This window comes from Medicago sativa, chromosome 2 (genome assembly GCF_051527215.1).
Source record: "Medicago sativa cultivar Bolivia chromosome 2, Bolivia_mono, whole genome shotgun sequence".
NCBI classification, from domain to species: domain Eukaryota; kingdom Viridiplantae; phylum Streptophyta; class Magnoliopsida; order Fabales; family Fabaceae; genus Medicago; species Medicago sativa.
The window spans coordinates 49,704,556-49,726,989 of record NC_140750.1 but is presented as its reverse complement, the minus strand read 5'-3'; the positions used below and the strand labels follow the sequence as shown (position 1 = coordinate 49,726,989).

The 22,434-nt window shown below is 32.7% G+C and overlaps 1 pseudogene across 1 annotated transcript; it reads right to left on the bottom strand.

The window, feature by feature from the left end:
• Window positions 1-3,533: 3,533 nt before the first annotated feature.
• LOC146947167 (RNA polymerase II C-terminal domain phosphatase-like 4) lies at window positions 3,534-5,435 on the bottom strand (annotated as a pseudogene). The gene is made up of 4 exons (XR_015025344.1): window positions 4,988-5,435; window positions 4,192-4,377; window positions 4,077-4,115; window positions 3,534-3,928 (listed from the first exon to the last, which is right to left on the bottom strand). The product of XR_015025344.1 is annotated as an RNA polymerase II C-terminal domain phosphatase-like 4 (transcript).
• Between the last annotated feature and the right edge of the window lie 16,999 nt (window positions 5,436-22,434).

Sequence of the window (22,434 nt, the reverse complement as noted above, 5' to 3'; positions counted from 1 at the left end):
CGACAACAATACACCAGGAACTCAGAACGCCGAAGCTGTGCTGTCATCAAGCCAAGTACGAACCAGTCAAAGAAGCAGTGAAGAGAAGGTAGTAATTTTCTTTTTTTGAAACTCGCAGATCTAAGACTGTAGAGTGGTTTTTTGGATTTATAATTGTTAAAAATGAGTAGAGGGAAGTGAGTAGAGGAGAAAGAGCAAAAGTTTTTAAAAAAAGGAGACATTTTTTTTTTACTCCGGTGCGGTGGCGCCGCCGCGATGTTTCGCCGGCCACCGCACCGGAACTCTTTCCGGCAACTCACTTCTCCATCGGAGAAGAAGATAGAAATTACAGAGAGAGGAGAGAGCATAGGGAAGAAGAGAGAGAAAGAGGGATGAAAAATGATAGAAAACCGGCCTGTCTCACTTTATACACTCACCGAACCGGTCTGGTTCTTTTGAACCGAACCGGACCTGTCCCTAAGCCCACTTCAGAATCCAGCAAGGCCCATTTGTTTCTTTTCTGCTGCTTCTTTCACTACTTCCTGCACACACGCACACATGCTCATAGCACACCCCTGACCCTTTCATTTTATTAGCTCCTTTTCATGCATTTTTTTTTTAGCACTTTATTTTGTTGTCCTTCATATGTTTATATTTCCGTCATTTATCTTATTACATCTTAGATTGTAGTTAGGCTTTAATGTATTTTATTCACGCATCTTCATCATTTTTGCACTTTAAGTCATTTTTCGTCGGATATTTAGAATGTATTTAGGCATTATGTAATTTATTTATTTCTCTTCGTCTTGCATGGAATTTAGAATGTAAATATAGGCTAAATGTAATTTATTTATTTATTTTCCTCGCAGACCGTAGAATGTAACTAGGTTTTTTTGTAATAGTTTAGGTGCATGTGTGCGTGCGTGTGTGTGTATGCCTCTATATTTCTTGCTAGATTAGGTTAATGGTCCTTGTGGTGGTCCAACGCTACTATAAGGTACCTACGTGTTTATATTTTATGCTCCGTTAGTTTATCATTCAAAAAACAACAAAACCCAAACAAAAAAATATTTTTTAAATAAACCTTGATCTTAAATCAAGTGCCGTCTTTTTTTTATTTTCTTAATCAAACATTAAATCAATTTAATTCTACTTTGAGTCTCCTTTTAACATAAAAAAAATACAAACAAACTTATTTTGCCACTTGGCTTTTCTTCATTTCAAAACTTTTTTCAAAACTAATAAAAAACACTCAACCAATCAAACGTCATTTTTTAACCACGAACTACGTGATTTTGATCCTTCACGGGTACGTAGGCAGAGGACCTTGTCCTTCCAAATCAATAAAATGTAGATAATTAGGTCCTCCTTTATTTTATCATTTCGAAATTCTTTTTTTTCTTCAAAAAAATAAGCAAGTTATAGCACATTATTTAGATAAAACCAAGAGGTTCCCGTAGAGTACTACGGACATAAAGGGTGCTAACACCTTCCCTTTATGTAACTAACCCCCGAACCCTAAATCTTTTTTCAAATGGGGTATTTTGAACTTTCTTTCCCCTTTTCCTTAAAATTGAAATGTTCAGTCGTGAAATAAAAGTGAGTCAATAAGCTAATCAAATAGCCTTGATCTCCGAAAAATGACGCGACATTGAGCAAAGGAAGTCTCTTGCTTGTGTGCTTGAGCAAAGGAAGTCTCTTGCTTGTGTGTTTGAGCAATTGTAATCAGATATTACTCTTAGTGAAATCTCCTTGGAAGTGCAAGGGGGACTGGACTACTTCCGGATTGTGGAAGGAACCAGTATAATTGCATTGTGTCGTTCTTCTCTCTCTGTTTTATTCCGCTGCATTTAGATTTTGATTACCACTTCAGAAGTTGTCTCACTTAGCTTCTGATCAAGTGTGTTCAGTTTGTAGGAGAAACGAAGAATTTTCCAAAACACAATTCAACCCCCCCTTCTTGTGTGTTTCTCACCTTCAACTTTATCATTCACGATACATCTTGTAAAGAAAATATTCATTTGTTTGGCTTCTATGAAGGACCACTAAGAAAAAAAATGTTGAAACTTATTATTTTTTTTTCTTGGAATTTTTTTTTTTCTTCTTACTTTTCTTTTCAAAATGCTACGTTTTTTTTTCAACACTTTTTTTTGATGATTTTCTTTGCAAACAAAATAAAACAAAGAAGATACAATGAAAGAAAGAAAAATGATATATAACACCTGATTTGAACGTGAGCTCTGATTACCAAATGAAGAATGTCACGAAGCCGTCGGAAGCAAATTATGAATAATGTTGGTGGAAATGGTGAAAAGACTAAAATAATGAAGAAATGGAATGGAGACAACGGTGCCACACTCTTTCTAATCCAAGAAAGATTGATAAGCCGGTGGATGTGAGGATCGCCACAAGAAAAGAATTTCTTGATAAGATCAAAGATGGTTCAATCCAGAACCACAAGAGACAAAGCTCTCAATACACATAAGTGTAAATTTTTACAAAATTCAACTTTCTTTATTTCATAGAGAAACTTACAATTTATAGAGTTCTCACAAAGTAACCCAATGGACCTTAATAAATTAAAATGACACTCAATAATTCAAAGAAAACAAATAAATTACATATTAAGAATAACAACTATTTTCCTAAAATATGAAATTACTACGTAACATGCTGGAGTCCAAAAGGTGTGAACTAATTGCCCAAAATGTGACTTTCACAATTTCTGCATTTCCAATTTGATGCAAGCTGCTCCAAATGAATTCCAAAACTGATGCAAAACCTTTGAATGACATTAATTGAATTTATTTCAATCTTTCTTGGACGTGATCTGAATGGTGGTGGCAATAAAACCAACATGAATAGCCCTTGGTCAACTTGTGATCATCAAATCCCAATTTGTTGTATCAAATTATGCGATGAATCCAATAGCACTAAAATTATAAGAAATGAATGTCCAAGGCTAAAATTAACGTGAGCTCCACTTAATTTCCACATTCATGAGCTCATTTTTTATGAACTAGAAAACCGTGGCTGAACCATGGATACTAAAATTCACAAATAAAATTCATTTTATTTGTGATTTTTTTTATACGTTTCCTTCCACATACTTAAAGAACTCATGATCTCATAAAAAATGCAGAGCAAAAGCAAGCACAACTTTGTTCGATGGACTTCATCATGGAAATATTAGACCTTGCTGCCACTGATTTGACTATTGTTGACTGTTTGAATATTGTATGGCACATACATTTTTGATTGAAGGCGTATCACTGTTTTTGACTGTTTGAATATCCAATAGGTTTAGCACCTGGTACTATAAAATACAAATCAGGAAAAATTAGAGGCTTCATAAAGATAGAAATCACAAACAACAAAATGTAACTATAATTGAAGTAATTAGGTTAAGAAACCAATAGAATAAGCAAAACCTTTCATTCATTAAACTCTTCATTTGTATTGATAATAACAGTGGACCAAAAAAGAATCTAAAAAGTAATCAATTTAATCGTATACTAATCCTAAACTTTAGAGAGCAACAAAAAATACCTGTACGCTGTATACAGAAAAATAAAATGTAAGGAAAATGTGAAAATACACACACAGGTTTGTTATGGATTATCACCGCAATTGTTGCAAAAGAACACCAATATTCAAACATTCAGAATACGGTTCTGAAACTATCTGACTACTTTTGCAAAAAGAAATTTGAAGCCTCTAGCCATCGAAGATTAACCAAAAACTTATTTTCTTTCTCTGCCCACATGGACTTCTCAGTTACAAACTCATTAGCAACTACATGTGTCACAGTGGGGCCAAGTTCTGTCAAACGAGTAGCTCCTAACTGCTCTACTATCCTCCTGAGTTTTCGTAAGTCATGACCATGAAAAGCACAGCTGAAAACGATCACACATCCGCTTAGGACTTCACCTCGAAGTGATGACAAGACCTGGAAAACATAAATTCATTGCAAAAATGACATAACATTATCCGAATATCACACTAGGATGATGACAAATTAACTTATATTTCCATTAACAAAAATACAAAATGCACGAACTAGAAAAAAGATAAATATCAACAAGATAACTAACTACCTGCCTCACGTCTCGATCGACAAGGTCTCCTTGAAGTTCCTACAAAACCCCACAACATAGTTTTAGCAATATATCAAATGCAACAAACATTTTATCAGGAACATATGAGACATACATCGAAGAATTTGGAGTTGATCTGTCTAAGCACTTTGAGAATTCTGGCAAGCGCTCCATCAGTTTCGTTTTCATCAATATGCAACTCAGCAAGTGATTTGCAATTGAGGTCGAATTCCTGACAACTTGAATTGAAAAAGTGGTATCTCTCCATCAGTATCAGATTATCTTTATGCTTTCACCATACCTACAACATTTGTTAGCAACATTTTCAATAAAAGGTGGTGACTTCTGAATCATTAAGTCGATAGATCTTTAGCACATTTGAAACTATGAACTTGGTATATAGAGAGTAAACTTTAGAGGAATGGTTCATTACTTGCTCTAACCAACGAAGAATGCTAGCAACACTCTTTTATTTAGCACTTGCGCTCTTATTCGATAAAACTCATGTAGGTTCCACTACTTAACGTGAAACACTTTCCAAAAGTGGTAGGACCTACATAGATTTTATTAAACAGGAAAATGATTTTTGAAAAGAGGTGCATTTGCAACGCTGTTCCAAATCAATTTTACTTTGCACTGACGCTTCCAATGATTATGAAGCTGTAATTAATTAGTTTTACATTTATATTCGATGTTTGTAGGAACTAAGAGTGCTAGAATATCTATCTCCCGTAACATATGATTATAAAGTTCTTTGATTCATATTATACAATTGTGTTTAATTTGTTCATTCATGTAGGTAGTGAAAAGAAAAATATTTTGAGATTGTCATCCACATAGATTAACTATCACCAACCATTCCAATTAGATCATTCAGAAAAAACAAGTCAGAAACTACGAGTGCACTCAACGTTTTTTTTATCATCAATAATTAGGATCACACTTTTTGTCCCCAACACAAGATTCAGATCCTTCGGCTTCATTTCAGTCTCATCATCTTGAGAAATCACCTTATCTTTGAAGTATTTCCTTTAAGGATCAACCAGCCTGACCATCTATAGTGAACTAGTGAATACTGCCGAATACCCGTGGTGTAGATTTACATTTCATACATTTTACTTGCTTCTTTAAGAAATGTGTGGACGAAGGGCCTCAACTTGGTCATTCTTTGCATATGCTCCAATACGAAGAGTCTACCTCTGGCGATATCTATTTCATCATATACAAGTTCAGGAAGGCAGCATATATAAAAAGACATAAAAACCTAGAACATCAAGAAAGAGTTGTAAGGAAATTCACTCATGAGAATGGTGCTATTTTTATAACTTATGATGTTCTATGTGATGATGTGCAGGTTGGTACTTGCAATTACAGAATAATATAATGATATCTGTCTTTTAGTAACAAATGTTGAACAAATGTTTTTTCAGAAAATTTTCATAATGGAATCAAAGACAAAATGCATAAAGCATGTTGCAACCTTTCCAAAAGCATTTAACAAACACAACTGGAAGATTAGATTGAATATAAGTTCTTCGATTCCATGTCAGAAAAAGATGATCTACAGACAACATACAGTAGAACTAGCACACATTATGCTGAATACAGAGGTCTCTTGTTCACTATTAATAAGATAATGTTAAAAGGAAAAAATAGAATGAAGTCTTAGTCCCCGAACATACGAAAATCCCCATATTTAAATCATGTAGAATAATAGTTGGATTGTGTGTATGATAGGATACAACAAGAATTCGAAGGAGAAGATAAAAAATATGAATAAATATAGGATTTATAGTTGCTAGACCTGAGAGCAAAGTTGATACAATAGGGCTAAATTCTGATTTACAATCTCCCTTGCTGCAAACTCACACAACAATAACAGCACCTCAGTGGTCTAGATGTTCTTCCAAGTTTCTGCAAAATATGAGGATATCATAAAAAATAGTAGAACAAACTTACTTAAATAGGGTCGTATCTTATGACTTCATTCATGTATCAAGAGACCAAGAAATGTAGAGGGAACATTTGTAAGTCTAAAGGGAATTGCCAAGTATTCCTAATGGACCTCATGAGAGATTACATTCTTTAGAAAGTTGTATATGTGAGAACTCAACACAATAGATAGAAATATATATCCCAAAGGTTCATTCCAAAATAGTGACAACAACAATTATCAAAATCTAAATTGTTAGTACAACAAGATAATCATTAGAAATAATGTGTACCTTGTGTATGTATCCAAATGTCAAACCAGAATCACCATGCATCTTTTGCCCACAATGTATACACAAGCCTTCAAACGAACCTGGATGCCGACATACATCTACATTCACGGATGACACTGCAACAACTAAAACATAGAGATAGACAAAGCAAGTTGCAGCATTCTTAAGACAAAATGACAAAGTTGTATGTGATTCATAATCTAAGCCTTTAGAAATGATTTATGGTATAGTTAATTGTTATCCAATAGGCCAAAGAAAAGATAGTATGAGGTGTGCAATATTTGATTTGATTCATAATTAGTTAATTGCTCTCTATGAACAGAATCATCCATGCTAAAAAAAGGTTCAGTTAAAGCAAACAACAAATAAGAACACAAGTCTAACAAGCTTAGGCAGATAAACTAACAGAAATTATTACATCATTTCTTAAGATGTTTTGGTTTACTTGCTCTAAAGTAGAAACTGTGTATGAATAAAATTTTGAAAATTTAGATGCACGTGTGGCGGGATTAATTGAATCTTGTTCCTAGAAAGAAAATGAAAGAGACAACTAAAACGATCAAAATTACCTAATTGTTGTTCCGCGGTTCCCTCTTGTTGTGAATTCGATGAAAATCACACCAATAAAATACTTGATGTGTGGAGCAAGTTAATGTTTCACTAACACGGAAGCCTATTTATCACAATAATTCATATTAGTTTGACCCATTAAGCCTGAATATTTATTTGTGCATTCTAAAAGTTTTAGGTTATTCATTATGCTTCCAGATATCTTCCTTCACCTTCATTGATCGTAAGATTGCGTAAAATTTAGTGAATTATGACGTCTAAGATCTGTCAATCATTCTATTATCATGTTCAACTTTCATTTCTTTGTTGATAATAATGACAAATGACTGTTAGATCCTGTTGTGCTTAAGACAATCTATCTTGACCATCCAAGTTCTAACAAAACCATAATCCATTTTTGAAAACAAATAAGCTTAAGAGTATTAAACTATTACTCTTTTTGTTTTGTTACCACATATTTTGTTTTTTTACCTGTTACATATTTTAAAAAACTTCTTATGGTATTCTTTTGGATGACCTTTCATTTTCCTCTTTTCATCGGTTATTAATTTAATTTTTTTATCAAAAAAAAATTAATTTATTTATTTATTTAATTATTTTAATTAATTAATTAATAATTGGTATTTAGTAATATTCATCTATTTTCTATCTCTAATAATATTAATCAAATTTCACCATCTTTGAACGATGCTTCCGCATTTCGATCATTTGTCGTCCATCGATCCACCACTGATTCACTGTCATTCTCCATGTTCTCACTGATTCACATATCCACCGTCGTTCTAGGAGTTCTCATTGATTCGATGTTTGAAAGAATTTCTCTAAGTGTTTGTGCGCTATATAATTTGACAGAGTAAGGGCACTTGTAAAATGATATAAGTCTTGTTATTTTTCTTCAATTGCTCAAGTCCTTATATAGGAGAGAATGAGTGAGCCGTTGTTGAAGAAGTGTCATTGCATCAAATAACTCATTGAGAATCTTAATCAGAGACGTCGAAATGTTGCCTCAAATGGATAATGACGTTGAGTAGTCATTCGAAAATGCTTTGCTTCTAATAGAATGATTTGTTACATTCTCTTTGTCCTTGAAATTTCCTATTTGTTTCTGCACGTGGTCAGAAGACAAAAAAACTATGTTGAACCAAAATGGGTTTTGTACAATATCTCTGAAGTTTTAATGATAACAAGGTATGTAAGAACAATTGGATATGCTAATGTGTGCTAAAGTTTACAGAACTATATAATTAAATTATGTCTCTTAAGTCAAGTTCTGATCATGTAATATAAAGACTCTGAATGCATCTGCAGAAAAGGAGAAACTTATATAACTTTGAACAAAATCTAAAGAAAGGTCAACCAGAAAGTCAATGTTTTGATAAGAAGAAGAATTTCATTTAAAAGCATCTGAAGAAATGAAGAATATGAAAGTTGGGGCCTCAGAAGGTGACGTCAGAAGCTGAAGACTCTTAAGAAGTTTGTCGTCTTCTGAAGAAATGTCACTATCAGACTCAGAGTAGTACAGTTTATCTTCTTCTGAGCAAGTTGAAACAGACAAAAGGTATACAAAGGCAAAGAGAATGTAACAGACCATTCTATTAAGAGCAAGAGAATTTCGAATAAATACTCTATGACATTAACCATTTGAGACAACATCTCAACGTCTCTAATGAAGCTTCTCAAGGACTTATTTGATGCGCTGACACTCTTCAACAATGGCTCCCAGAATTTCTCCTATATATAAGGACCAGAGTAGTTGAAGAAAAACAAGACAATACTCTTAATTTAACAGACGCCCTTACTCTGTCAAAATCAAATGGTGCATAAAACACTTAGAGAAATTCTTACAAACTTTCAATTTTTAGAATTCCGTAAGTCTCAGAGTCCATCTGAACTTTATTGTATTACACCTCTGATTGTATATCAAGTGAAAAATTCAACAATCTTTTATTTGATTAACTTAGATAGCAGAAGTCTCTTCCATATGTGATTGAGAAATTAAAGTCTCTTTCTTGATTAAGAAAAGGAAGTTTCTTGCTTGTATGCTTGAGCAATTTGTAATTGTTAGGTTTTTAGACATGTATTGGCTACATTTTGTTAAAACTTTAGTTATAGCAAGATATCAGTCATAATGTCTTGGCATGTTGGTACGACATGCCAGCGTGCCTTGATCCGCATTCTTGGAGATTTATCTTAAATGTGAAGATTTTCATATAATATCTAAAGATATGTTTCACGTGAAGAGTTGACCAGGAAAGCGTGTTTCTAGAAACAAAGGAAGGCGATTTATGCTTAACTTAGTCCTTAAGAATCTTGTTGCAACATTTAAAGAAACATCTGATCTGCTTCAGAATATTTATGCTGAAATATCGAGATTTCGGATGATCTTTAGCCGAACTTATGCATCACGCCCATTCAGCATTCAGGCTATATAAGCAAAGACAGAAGACCTAATTATTCATTGAAGCCGCAATTGAAAAATAGTCATCCAGGGTTTTAGCCTGTCTTTGTTATTTGTAACCACTCTCGTATCACCTTGATATTAGAGTTGGACTTTGTAATTGAGTTGTAATGTTCTGAATTTCTATAAGCTTTTAAGCACGAGTTGATTCTTTGTTCCAAGAGAGTGTCTCCATATTTGTTAAGGATTTCAAGGACGGTCACGTCTATGACTAATAGGAAGTGAGTGGGTTCTCATATTTAGGACTAGGAGAGTCTTAGGAAGTGAGTCGAAAAAATCAAAGTGTTGTTGTTGAAAATTGGTGTTTTGTTTGAAAACTAAGTGAATTATTTCATAAGCTAATTTAAGGGTTGTGAGAAGAGCTTATTTAGCGTTTTTGAGCCTTGGAACTTGATTTTAATGGTTTTGGGAAATGGGTGAATCAAAATAAGCACTTTTGGGACATTTTTAACGAAAATCCAAGGCGGAAAAACACCAAACGACCCTTTTCGCAGCGCTAGGCGCCCAGTTACAGGGATTCAGCGCTAGGCGCTGCATGCCTGGCGCTAGGCAGCCCTGACAGGGCAAGTTTCTACTTGCGCCTTGTCGCGGGTGCTTGGGGGACAACACGTGTGGTTCCTAGTTGATCTTTGGTGGGTATTCTTTTGTTGTTTTCAATAACATACTTGTTGTAACATAGTATACCTACCCTTAATTTGATTTTCATAAATGAGAGGAAACTTTATATTGAGACGAACTTGTTTTTGTGAAAATCGAACAATGACTTTTCTGAAGAATAGTGGCGTGTTTTGAGTTGTTTACTATAATGATGGACTTAAAATAAGAATGTAGGCTTGTCATAGGACTATAATATCATTGAACTTGATTTTCGGAAGATTCGGTGTTTTGAGATAAAACGATACAGACTTTGTGAAGTTATGGGATTGATGTGAATTGGCCTATGATGCCTATATTCATATGCTATTGTGATCATATCTGAGTAGTATATATGCTAGTTGAGGTGTTTGGCTTGTTTGGTTGAATAACTTAGAAAATGTCAAAACGATATGAACTTAGGTGAATTTTGGTATTTGTCAGAATTGACCTATGAAACGTATATGTATATGCTACTGCACTCATATGTGAATGGTGTATATACTCAGTTGAGGCGTTTGAACTTGTTTACTTTGATTTGGAGAATTTCTTGGAAAATGCTAGTTTTCATGAACTTAGACGAACTTTGTCAAATTGATACTTTATGGTTGGATAACTTGTAAGAGACTTTGAATTCAAGTTAATATGATAGAATGTGAATGAATTAATGATGTTTGAATGTTTAATATGATGTATATCACAATGCGGATAGATATCCGTCTTGTAGTTGAAATGTGAATTTGAAACCTTGTTATTTCTTTGGGATGATAGTTGTTGATGATAATTCTTTGGTGATTTTAATTTAATGATTTGGTAATGACTCTTGTTGAGTATGACTTGTGAATTATGAGGTGAAGCTGCTTCTTTTTTGTGATGACTATTTGATAAATGTTTGGTGATAAATATGTTTGTGTGACCGCCTTCCTTATCCGTATGGATGGGTAGACGGTGTGCAGGAATAGTTTACTTTACTTTGGTGAGTTGCTTGAGGATATCTTGGAGATACCACGTTTATTGCTTTTCGGTGGCTTAGATTTAGGGCTCTTATTAGAGGTCGGTCTTTATTTTTAGCTTATATTATGACTTTTGGAGATGTCGAGACTACGTATTGATGATGTTGTGATGACATGGCTACTTGGTGACTTATTTTATTATGGATGGATGTTGAGATGTTTTTTTTTAAATGTCAATGTAATGACGTTATTATTTCCGCTGCGATGTTTTGATAAAATAGTTTATGCATGATTGGTAAATTAGAGCGATGTAACATCTAAATTCTCTATATGATTGTGTTATTAGAGTAAATTATCCCTTTTTGAGTTTAGGGTGTTACAAAATCAGGTAGTAACTAGTTAGCGATTAAGGAAACATGTGACTTCACGACTTAAATCAGCCCAGTCACCTCCCTAAGGGCCTAATTTAGGGTTATGCTTTAGAGGAGACAAATCTTACGCACTACAGTCAAACTAAATAGCGAACAAAAAATAACTGAATAAAAGACTTTAAATTAAATAATTATCCAACAAATAAAATAGAGGTTCATCTTAGAACTTTATCCTAAAAGAGTCAGTTACTCATGGTAACAAAAGACAAATTACAAAAGAAACTAAACATCCCCTAGAGAAACGTGGAGTGAGGAGACAAACTCCTCCCAGGAAGCTCCTAGTGCTTACCTTCCTCTTGAACCACTTTATTCTGATTGAGAAATTATGAATGAAAGGCTTGCTATTTATAGGGAGAGTTTCCACCTGAACTTAGGCTAAAATATCGGACCTTTTGCACTAGAAAGTCATAAAACAGCGCCTTGGCCCATAAGGAACAGGCACAGGGCGCCTAGAACCATGCGACATGCGCATGTGAGTGAGTTTCTCTGAGCCAGGCGCATAAAAGAATGCATCAGGCGCCTCAACATATGCCTAGGTGCACGGAAACATGTGTCAGGAGCATGAGTGTTGATTGGTCCCAGGAATGCCTCTTTCTTCGTCTTTTTGGGTGTTTTCTTCCATATAAGATGTCTTGGAACTTGGGAACATAATTCCTCTCTATGTAAAATCTTATGAGGGCACTTGAATCTTTATTCTTCATTTTCCCAAGGTCTTCACAAATCTTTAGGGGTATGTTTGGATGATAAAAGAAAGTAAAAGGAAAGATAGTAAGAGGAAAGATTGTTCAAGGAATGAAAGAGAGTAGAAACTGAATGGAAAGTGAGATGATTATTTAGCTGTTTGGTATCAAAGAAAGTGGATAAAAAGTTAAAGGAAAGATAGATCTATTTTTATTAAATGACATAAATATCCCTACTTGGTTTTTTGTTAGAGAACGTACATTGATATATATACACACATACCTTTGCTAAAAAAAATTATACACACATACCTAACAAATATTAAATGGGAGCTTCTATGAAGAAGTCAGGAAAATGACTTCTTCGGTGCAGTCGTTTGAATGGGCCGATCAGATTTCAAGTGTTGACACATCAGAAACCCTAATCATGTTACAGTGTAGTGCGGTCTACATTACCGTAACTTTTAAATATTGCAATCTAGTCCCTACATATATTTTAACTATTTAATTTATAAAAGTTATTAAATTTATTATATTGAATAATAAAAATGAATATTTAATTTTAAAATTTTCCCTCCATCATGTTTTTTATTGTTTTTTGAATTTACCCTTCTTACAGAAATGAAACTTCATCTTCTTCACATCATCCAGTCCTCAGAAATCACCATCTTCTTCAGACCACGAAATCCATCGTCTTCATCATCCAGTCCTCTGAAATCATCATCTTCTTCGTCATCCAAAATGATTTAATGTTTTCAAAATCCATCATCTTCTTCGTATGGTTCACCTCCGTGTTTGATTCTTCTGTCGAATCGTTTTCTTTATCTAAGGTTCATTTTTTGTTCGTCGTTGTGGGCTAGTTTGTCAGAAGTTGTTGCAGTTCGAAGTTGTTTGCTATCCCAAAAAAAGTTAAGGTACTTCTTATTATCTATTTTGATCGTTTTTGAATTTTGAATATTCTCAATTAGGGTTTCGATTTTCCCAATTCTGGAAAGTGAACTAGTGGATTAACGTGTTATGTGTTAATTGTTATTTTGATTTTGAAGCAACTATTGTGTATGAATTTTGAATTTTGGCAATTAGGGTTTCAATTTTCCCACTTCTAGTCTGGTACTTGGTGGATTAACGTTTTAAGTCTTAACTGTGGTTTCTATTTTCTAGCATTTCTGATTGGGTTTTTACCTATTGTATGAAGTTTTGTTCTTAAAGCTCATGTTGCTGATACCAAACAAAAATATACGAAAGAAAAGAATTGTCAATTTATTAATCTATGGTCTTTGATTCTTGCCTGCTGATTAAAAGAACAACAACTTGTTGAAAGTATATAGTTTATATTGGACTCAACTCGAAATGATGCATGAATATAGTAAATTTAGTTTATTGTTGATCACCCTTATGTTATGTTGTTAAAACTGAATAAAGATTTGTTGGAAAAAATAGGTTTTCTTACTACTAACTTTGTGATTGGTTCAAAAATATGGTTATATAATGGATACATTCCTGATGCATTGATAATCTAATGTTTGTTATATTCTCATACAGCTCATATCAACAATATGAAGATGAGATGATCAAGTCAGGGAACATAAAAAGGAAGTAAAAGGGTTCGGACATCAAATCGGCATAAACGACATTGATAGAGGTACGTAAATAGAATTCTCAAGCAATTACCATAGTTATAATATAGAATTCAACAAAATACGCAAAATACCATGATTGTATCACATGTCATCACCGAAACAATGTCAAATATGGACCTAAAAAGACCATAAGTTACAACCAAAACATAAATAAAGTCTTAAAACTCCAAGCAAACAAGACAATAACTTTAAGATTCCATCTCCATTCAAACTTTGACCAACGCCTTTCTTTTTGATTCCTGATGAGTCCAATACTCCGCAGCCTTTGATAACACCTCTTTTGACAACACATTGTTTGAACTTTGCACCAATTGAAGTGCAAGTTTCATTCTTGTAGCAGTCACAACCAGAAACAATATAACCAATCAGGATCATTTATAATCTAATTCAATGATACAATCATACTGATGTTTTAGTGACCACAACTTAACTTACAATGATTTTGTCATATAGTTGCAAAACATTCCTTCAAAGCAATTCAAAGACACAGTCCTATAGTTTCAAAACATTCCTTCAAAGAAATTCAAAGACACAGTCCTATAGTTTCAAAATATTCCTTTAAAGTAATTCAAAGATAGAGTCCTATACTAAACATGGTTTTTTAAACAGAGTCTTAATCTATTCTTAGTTGTTTATTAAAACCAGATTCCTTCAAAACAATCCGTTTTATTCTAAACATTCTTATTGTGCAAAGTTTTAAATCATAATGAACACTGAACACAGATTCATAAATTAGCAACATGCATGTAAATGATACTGATAAATTATACATAGTCATTTTTCCATACAAACTAACTTTACACATGAAAAATCATATTGATAGAAGTCAAAGTCATCATGCATGAAAAAGGAATCATGAAAAATGTTAATGAGAAATGAAAAATGAATGGCTAACCCGATTCTTCACATGGACGGTCATGAAGTGTGACAGACTCTGTCTGATGCAAACATCTTTCTTCGTCGCCTTTACCATCGCCAAAGCCATAGACATCTTCAGATGAAACATAAGGAAAAGTAAAAAAAAGTTAATAAAAGAAGAACCTTTTTTGAAACTTATCAAAGAAGGTGAAGGGAAAAGATGTGATTAAATAGATGATGTGGTTTATATAGACATTAATGAAAATGTGTAAACTAATCAGAATGTTAGTGGTGTTTAGTCTGACTGAGGGATGAAATGAATTGAGTATTGTGGGAGGCGATTTGACTGCTCCGAAACCACATTGAATTTTTAAAATGTGACTTTTTCAATGTGTCATCATTAGTTGGTGCTTGTTAACCCTAATTTTTTTTGAATTACGTTCAGTCATATGGTATTAAAGTCTTTTCTGATAACAATTTATTTTCATTATTAGCAGTTCCTTTTTTATGGTAGTTCATTTTCAATATTATTATTATTACTATTATTATTGTTGTTGTACTATTATTATTGTTGTTGCTATTGCTGCTACTTATAGTTACTTAATAAATAATAAAAAACGGATGATGTGCCTACATGTATTTGGCATATTTTAGTTAATGAAATGCAATGCATTTATTCCTTAAAAAAAACGCATATGTATTATTATTTAAAGAAGTTGAACAATTGTTTATGGTATTGCTACTTAAAGTATGTATTATTTTAAGGAAAATAATGTGGTCAAAAACATTATTTTAAGGAAAAGTATTTTAAGCAATTTATGTCGTTAAAAATTTAATATATTGAATTAAATATTAAAAACATGAAGTTGGTGATATTTGGTAAAAAAAACTTGAATTATATATTAAATAATAATATTTAATTATATATTAAATTATAATATTTTAAGGAAATATTATTGTTACTTAAATTTTGTCTTATTTTTTAAATAAAAAACTTAACACATTGAATAAAATTGCAAATGTCATTTATAACCCTAGTCCTTAACTACACAAGTGATATAAGTTATTTTTTGCTCTACTCCTTAACTAAAAATTTGCAAAGGTCGTTTTTAACTCTAGTCATTAAGTTAATAAGTTGTAGTCATTACTAACCCTAGTCATTAACTAAAAAATTTGTGAAAGTCAATATTACCCCTTGTCCAAATTTATAAGACCATCTGCAACAGTGCACTCCATTTTGGGTGCATAAGTGGGCCATGCATGTACACATCATCTATTTTTTTAATTTTCAATAATATTACTTAGTAAGCACCCAGTCTCTCCAACCCAACACCTAAAAAAAAGTTAATAAATAGATCTTATTAATAACTCAATGTCATTGTATTTCAAAAAAGTTTATTGGTTTGTGTACAATTTATTACATATGACCCACGAAAATTAAAGAGAGAGAGGGTGCTTATTAATTCCGGTGCTAAATAGGTGAAGCACCCACCATTGTGGATGCTCTAAGTTGTAGTCATTTATCAAAAAAATATATAAAGTTTATTTAACTTTTTATTTGTTATTTTTTACTTTACGAATTCTTGAAGTAAAAAAAAATAGTTTGGTTGCCAATTCCAAGTTGCAAAAAGTTAATTATTTGGTTGCCAATTCCAAATTGTAAAAGTCATTATTTGGTTGCCAATTTCACTTCTGCCAAGCCATGATTCTTTTAATGCATTTAATACATTTAATATCCTTGTTATCTTTCCAAGAAAATCAGATTTTAAGAGGATGAACTAGAAAATGAATTAAGAGGATGAACCAGCAAATGAACTAAGAAGATGAACTAATAAATTTTAAATCAAGATGAACTGAGCATGTTAAGATAATACATTTTAAATCAAAGACCATTCATAAGAATGATAATCAAAGATAAAATTACACTAAGAGGATGAAGATGAAGATTTAATTGCGATAAATCTGCAAACACTTTTGATGACATCTCATTCTATCCTCAACATTTTGAATAATATATCTTAATATGTTGAAGTTGTCTTTCATATATATAACAGCCACGAACATATGATTCATATCTCCTTCATTCTTTTCCTTTTCTTCATCAAAAAGCTTCTCCACAGTATCCCAATGTTTTTTAACCTCATCAAACGCATTCACAACCCTATGTATCTCTTCATCGTCTGGTCCATTTTCTTGACACCTAACAATGTTATTTGTAATGTATTGCACTTTGAAAGCAGAATACTGATCAGAAGCATTGCTTAGTAAATCAAAAATGCCAGTGGTCAATCTACTAATGTGAGTTTCCGTGAAATAAGAATCAACAGTGAGGGATTTCCAAAACTTGAAAACACACCTAAAAGGTAGAGGATTTTCTACCTCTACATTCAAAAGGATATCAATCATTACATCTACTGGTAAAAACTCCATGTTTGAGTCTTGGTTAATTCTAAAATTCAATAAGAAGTCTGAAATTGGCTTGTAATGGAACAGATGTGATGGAAGGGATAGAGAGAACTATTGATACTCATAACAGTTGGCTTGTAAAGGAAAATATGTGATGGAATCGATACAAACATTCATGGAAAAGAGCAATCGGTTCAGATTACTAGTGGGAAACAATATGACTTCTCTGTAAGCATATTGAATTACTAAAATGTGACTTTTTCAATGTGTCATCATTACTTAGTGGTTTTTTTTTTGAACTCATCATTACTTAGTGGTTGTTAATCAATTTTCCAATGTAATTACATTCAGTCATATTGTTAATTAAAATATAATAAAAAACACATACGTATTATTTTTTAATGAAATTGAACAATTGTTTATGGCATTGCTACTTAAAGTATGTTATATTTTAAGGAAAATTATGTGGTTAAAAAAATTATTTTAAGGAAAATTATTTTAAGCAATTTATCTCGTTCTAAGACAACGTTGAAGTTGGCGAAACCCTAAGACTTGAAGTTGGCGATTATCTCCTTCAACGTTGTCAACCATATCCCTAAGACTTGAAGTTGGCGATTATCTCCTTGAACATTGTCAACCCTAACCCTAAGACTTGAAGTTGCCGATTATCTCCTTTGAACATTGTAGACCCTAAGACTTGAAGTTGGTGATTATCTCCTTGAACATTGACAAACCTAACCCTATGACTTGAAGTTGGCGATTATCTCCTTGAACATTGTTAACCCTAACCCTAAGACTTGAAATTGGAGATTATCTCCTTTGAACATTGTTGACCCTAAAACTTGAACTTGACGATTATCTCCTTGAACATTGACAAACCTAACCCTAAGACTTGAAGTTGGCGATTATCTCCTTTGAACATTGTTGACCCTAAGACTTGAAGTTGGCCATTATCTCCTTGAACTTTGACAAACCTAACCCTGAGACTTGAAGTTGGCGATTATCTCCTTGAACATTGACAAACCTAACCCTAAGACTTGAAGTTGGCGTTTATCTCCTTGAACATTGCTAACCCTAACCCTAAGACTTGAAATTGGCGATTATCTCCTTTAAACATTGTTGACCCTAAGACTTGAAGTTAGAGATTATCTCCTTGAACATTGACAAACCTTACCCTTAGACTTGAAGTTGGCGATTATATCCTTGAACATTGTCAACCTAACCCTTAGACTTGAAGTTGGCGATTATCTCCTTTAACATTGACAAACCTAACGCTAAGACTTGAAGTTCGAGATTATCTCCTTCAACGTTGTCAACCCTATCCCTAAGACTTGAAGTTGGTGATTATCTCCTTGAACATTGTCAACCCTAACACTAAGACTTGAAGTTGGCGATTATCTCCTTTGAACATTGTTAACCCTAAGACTTGAAGTTGGAGATTATCTCCTTGAACATTGACAAACCTAACCCTAAGACTTGAAGTTGGCGATTATCTCTTTCAACGTTGTCAACCCTATCCCTAAGACTTGAAGTTGGCGATTATCTCCTTGAACATTGTTAACCCTAACACTAAGACTTGAAGTTGGCGATTATCACCTTTGAACATTGTTGACCCTAAGACTTGAAGTTGGAAATTATCTCCTTGAACATTGTTAACCCTAACCCTAAGACTTGAAATTGGCGATTATCTCCTTTGAACATTGTTGACCCTAAGACTTGAAGTTGGAGATTATATCCTTGAACATTGACAAACCTAACCCTAAGACTTGAAGGCGATCATCTTCTTTGAATATTCTTGACCCTAAGACTTGAAGTTTTTGATTATCTTCTTGAACATTGACAAACCTAACCCTAAGACTTGAAGTTGGCGATTATCTCCTTGAACATTGTTAACCTAACCCTAAGACTTGAAGTTGGCGATTATCTCCTTGAACATTGACAAACCTAACCCTAAGACTTGAAATTGTTGATCATCTCCTTTGAACATTCTTGACCCTAAGACTTGAAGTTTTTGATTATCTCCTTGAACATTGACAAACCTAACCCTAAGACTTGAAGTTGGTGATCATCTCCTTTGAACATTCTTGACCCTAAGACTTGAAGTTTTTGATTATCTCATTGAACATTGACAAACCTAACCCTAAGACTTGAAGTTGGGGATTATCTCCTTGAACATTGTTAACCCTTTAACTACACAAGTGATTTAACTCTTTTTTGTTATACTTCTTAACTAAAAAATGGTAAAGGTCATTTATAATGTCCTTAAGTAAATAAGTGGTTTATGATGTTGTATTTTTTATGATGTTGATGAAGTAATTTTAACCAAAAATTTTTCGTTAATCAAAAAATTATATAAATTCCATTTTATTCTTCATTAAAATTCAATTTTTCATGTCTATTTCTATTTCTGGACTTTATTAATAATTTTGTTATTGTGTATTGAAACCCAGACACAACAAAATTGTCGCAAGTTTATTTGGCTTGATGAAGATGGAGAAGAAAACATTAACGAGGATGAAGATATCCAGACTCGAAGTGATGTTAGTGTTGTTGATCTAGTGAAAGAACTTATGGAAGATGCACATAATGTTAACCAAAAAATTTCGTTAATCAAAAAATTATATAAAAGTTTATTGAACTTTTTATTTGTTATTTTTATCTTTACGAATTCTTTAAGTCAATTAGAATAGTTTGGTTGTCAATTCCAAGTTGCAAAAAGTTAATAATTATTTGGTTGTCAATTCGAAGTTGCAAAAGTCATTATTTGGTTGCCAATTCCAACTAGCTTATTCTGCAGTTAATTATGATGAGACTCTCTATCCTCTGCAACAATGCATAGGTTAAGCACCAATAAATGCACAATTTTTATCAACATAAATTTTCTCATTAACTTTTTATTTTTTATTATTAAACTTTACGAATTCTTTTAAGTAAAAAAAAAATAGTTTTTTTTAACTTTTTCTTTGTTATTTATAACTTTACGAATTCTTTAATTCAATAAAAATTTATTTAACTTTTCGCTTGTTATTTTAAACTTTACGAATTCTTTAAGTCAATAAAAGTTTATTTTTGAAAATATTGACAATTATATAAAAGTTTTATTTATCTTTTTTCTTTGCTAAGTTTTATCTAAGTAAAAAATAATAGGATGAACCAGAAAATGAACTAAGAAGATGAACCAATAAATTTTAAATCAAGATGAACTAAGAAGATGAACTAATACATTTTAAATCAAAGACAATTCATAAGAAAGATAATCAAACACAAAATTACAAGTAAGAGGATGAAGATGAAGATGTCATTGAGAACATTAAGATACATTTTAAATCAAAGACAAATCATAACAAAGATAATCAAAGACAAAATTACAACTAAGAGGATGAAGATGAAGATGTCATTCAATTGTTAGAAATTCTACAACAATTTTGATAACATCTCATTCTATCCTCAACATTTTGCATACTATCATAATGTTGAAGTTCTCTTTCAAATATATAACAACCACCAACATATGATTCAACAAAGCAATTTGAATATCTCCTTGATTGTTTTCCAGTTCTTCTTCACAAAGGTTCTCCACATTTTTTCAAAGTTTGTCAACCTCATTAAATGCATTCATAACCCTAAGTATCTCTTCATTGTCGGGTCGATTTTCTTGACGCCTAACAATGTTATTTGTAATGTATTGCAATTTGAAATCACAAAACTGATCAAGAGCATTGTTCAGAACAGCAAAAATGGTAGTGGTTGACCTACGAATGTGAGTATTCATGAAATGAGGATCAACAATGAGCGAATTCCAAAATCTACAAACACACCTAAAATGTAGAGGATTTTCTGCCTCCACCCTCAGAAGGATATTGATCATTACTTCTGCTGGTAGAACCGCCATGTTTGAGTTTTGGTTCATTCTAAAATGGGATTTGAAGTCTGAAATTGGCTTTTAATGGAAAAGATGTGATGGAAGGGATAGAGAGAGAACTATTGATATACTTATACCAGTTGGGTTTGAATGGAAAAGATGTGATGGAATAGATATAAACATTCATGGAAGGGAGCAATGGTTCAGATTATTAGTGGGAATCCATATGACTTCTCTGTAACATTGAATCTCTAAAATGTGACTTTTCAAATCTGTCATCATTACTAAGTGGTTGTTAATCTATTTTTCAATGTAATTACATTCAGTCATATTCTTAATTAAAAAATAATAAAAAACGAATAAGACTTATTTTTTAATGAAATTGAACAATTATTAATGGCATTGCTACTAAGTCATCATTTTTCACCAAAACTTTTTTAATCAAATCTGTCATCATTACTAAGTGGATGTTAATGTTTTAAGGAAAATTATGTGGTAAAAAACATTATTTTAAGGAAAATTATTTTAAGCAATTTATCTCGTTCTAAATAATAATATTGAATTATATATTAAAATTCTAGCGCACTTGTTTTAATATGTTATGTCTGATGTTTTAACGTTTACAATGTTCCGATTAATGTTTCAACATCACTAGATAAAAAGAAAATAAAAACAAGAAAATAAAAGACAGAAAAGTAAAGAACACAGGAAGTTTGTTCACCTAGTTCAGCACAACACGCTTACGTCTGGGGGCTACCAAGCCAGGAAGGAAATCCACTAGTGTAGTCCTTATTCAATAGCTCTCAGCAAACTCCTCGTTTACAATATATGACCTAGGACCTACCCGTCTAGACTTCAACCTAGGAACTCCTAGATCTGAGATCCCATCTCACTATCCTAATGGTCAGTCACTGCCCCAGTGACCTATCAGACCTCAACCAAAACAAGAGTAGAAGTTACCTTCCAACACAATCAACTAGAACCTTGTTTCACAACTTCGGTCTAATGCACAAGAGTATCAAACTCACACACTCAGTCCTAAACAAGTATCACAGACGACACTAGGAAGTTACACAGTAAGAGATTCTAGACTTGCATCACTAACGATACAAGAACAGAATACATGAAGACTCAAACCCTAAAAATCTAACTTTTAGAATGACGGCTTGAATGAGCAATTAGGTCTTGAAGTCTTCCTTTTATACTGAAGCAGCTTGGGCTAAATAAATCGTTGGGCTTCAGTAACTTGCAGATCGATTCAGCTAACCTGCAAAACAAGAATCAGAAACTAATCTAGAAAGTCCTAAAATGTCGGAACATTTATAGGAGTGTTCCAAATAATAACAAATATTTCCTAAAATAAAATATCTACTTTAGAAATATTCCACAGCTGATTCTTAGATGATATGCGAGTTGCTTGATCAATAAGTAAAGGAAATATTGTTTCCTTAAACAATAAAGGGTGCACGTATATTTAGGCAAGAACCTAGGCACACTGAACCGTGCCAGGGTGTTGGAACATTGTATCCAACATCTTACAGAGTTGCCTAACCACATGTTGGAACATTGGTTCCAACTTACAGGACAAGAATATTTGTTTTAGCAATAATGCAGCCAACACAAATACCCAACAATCTCCCCC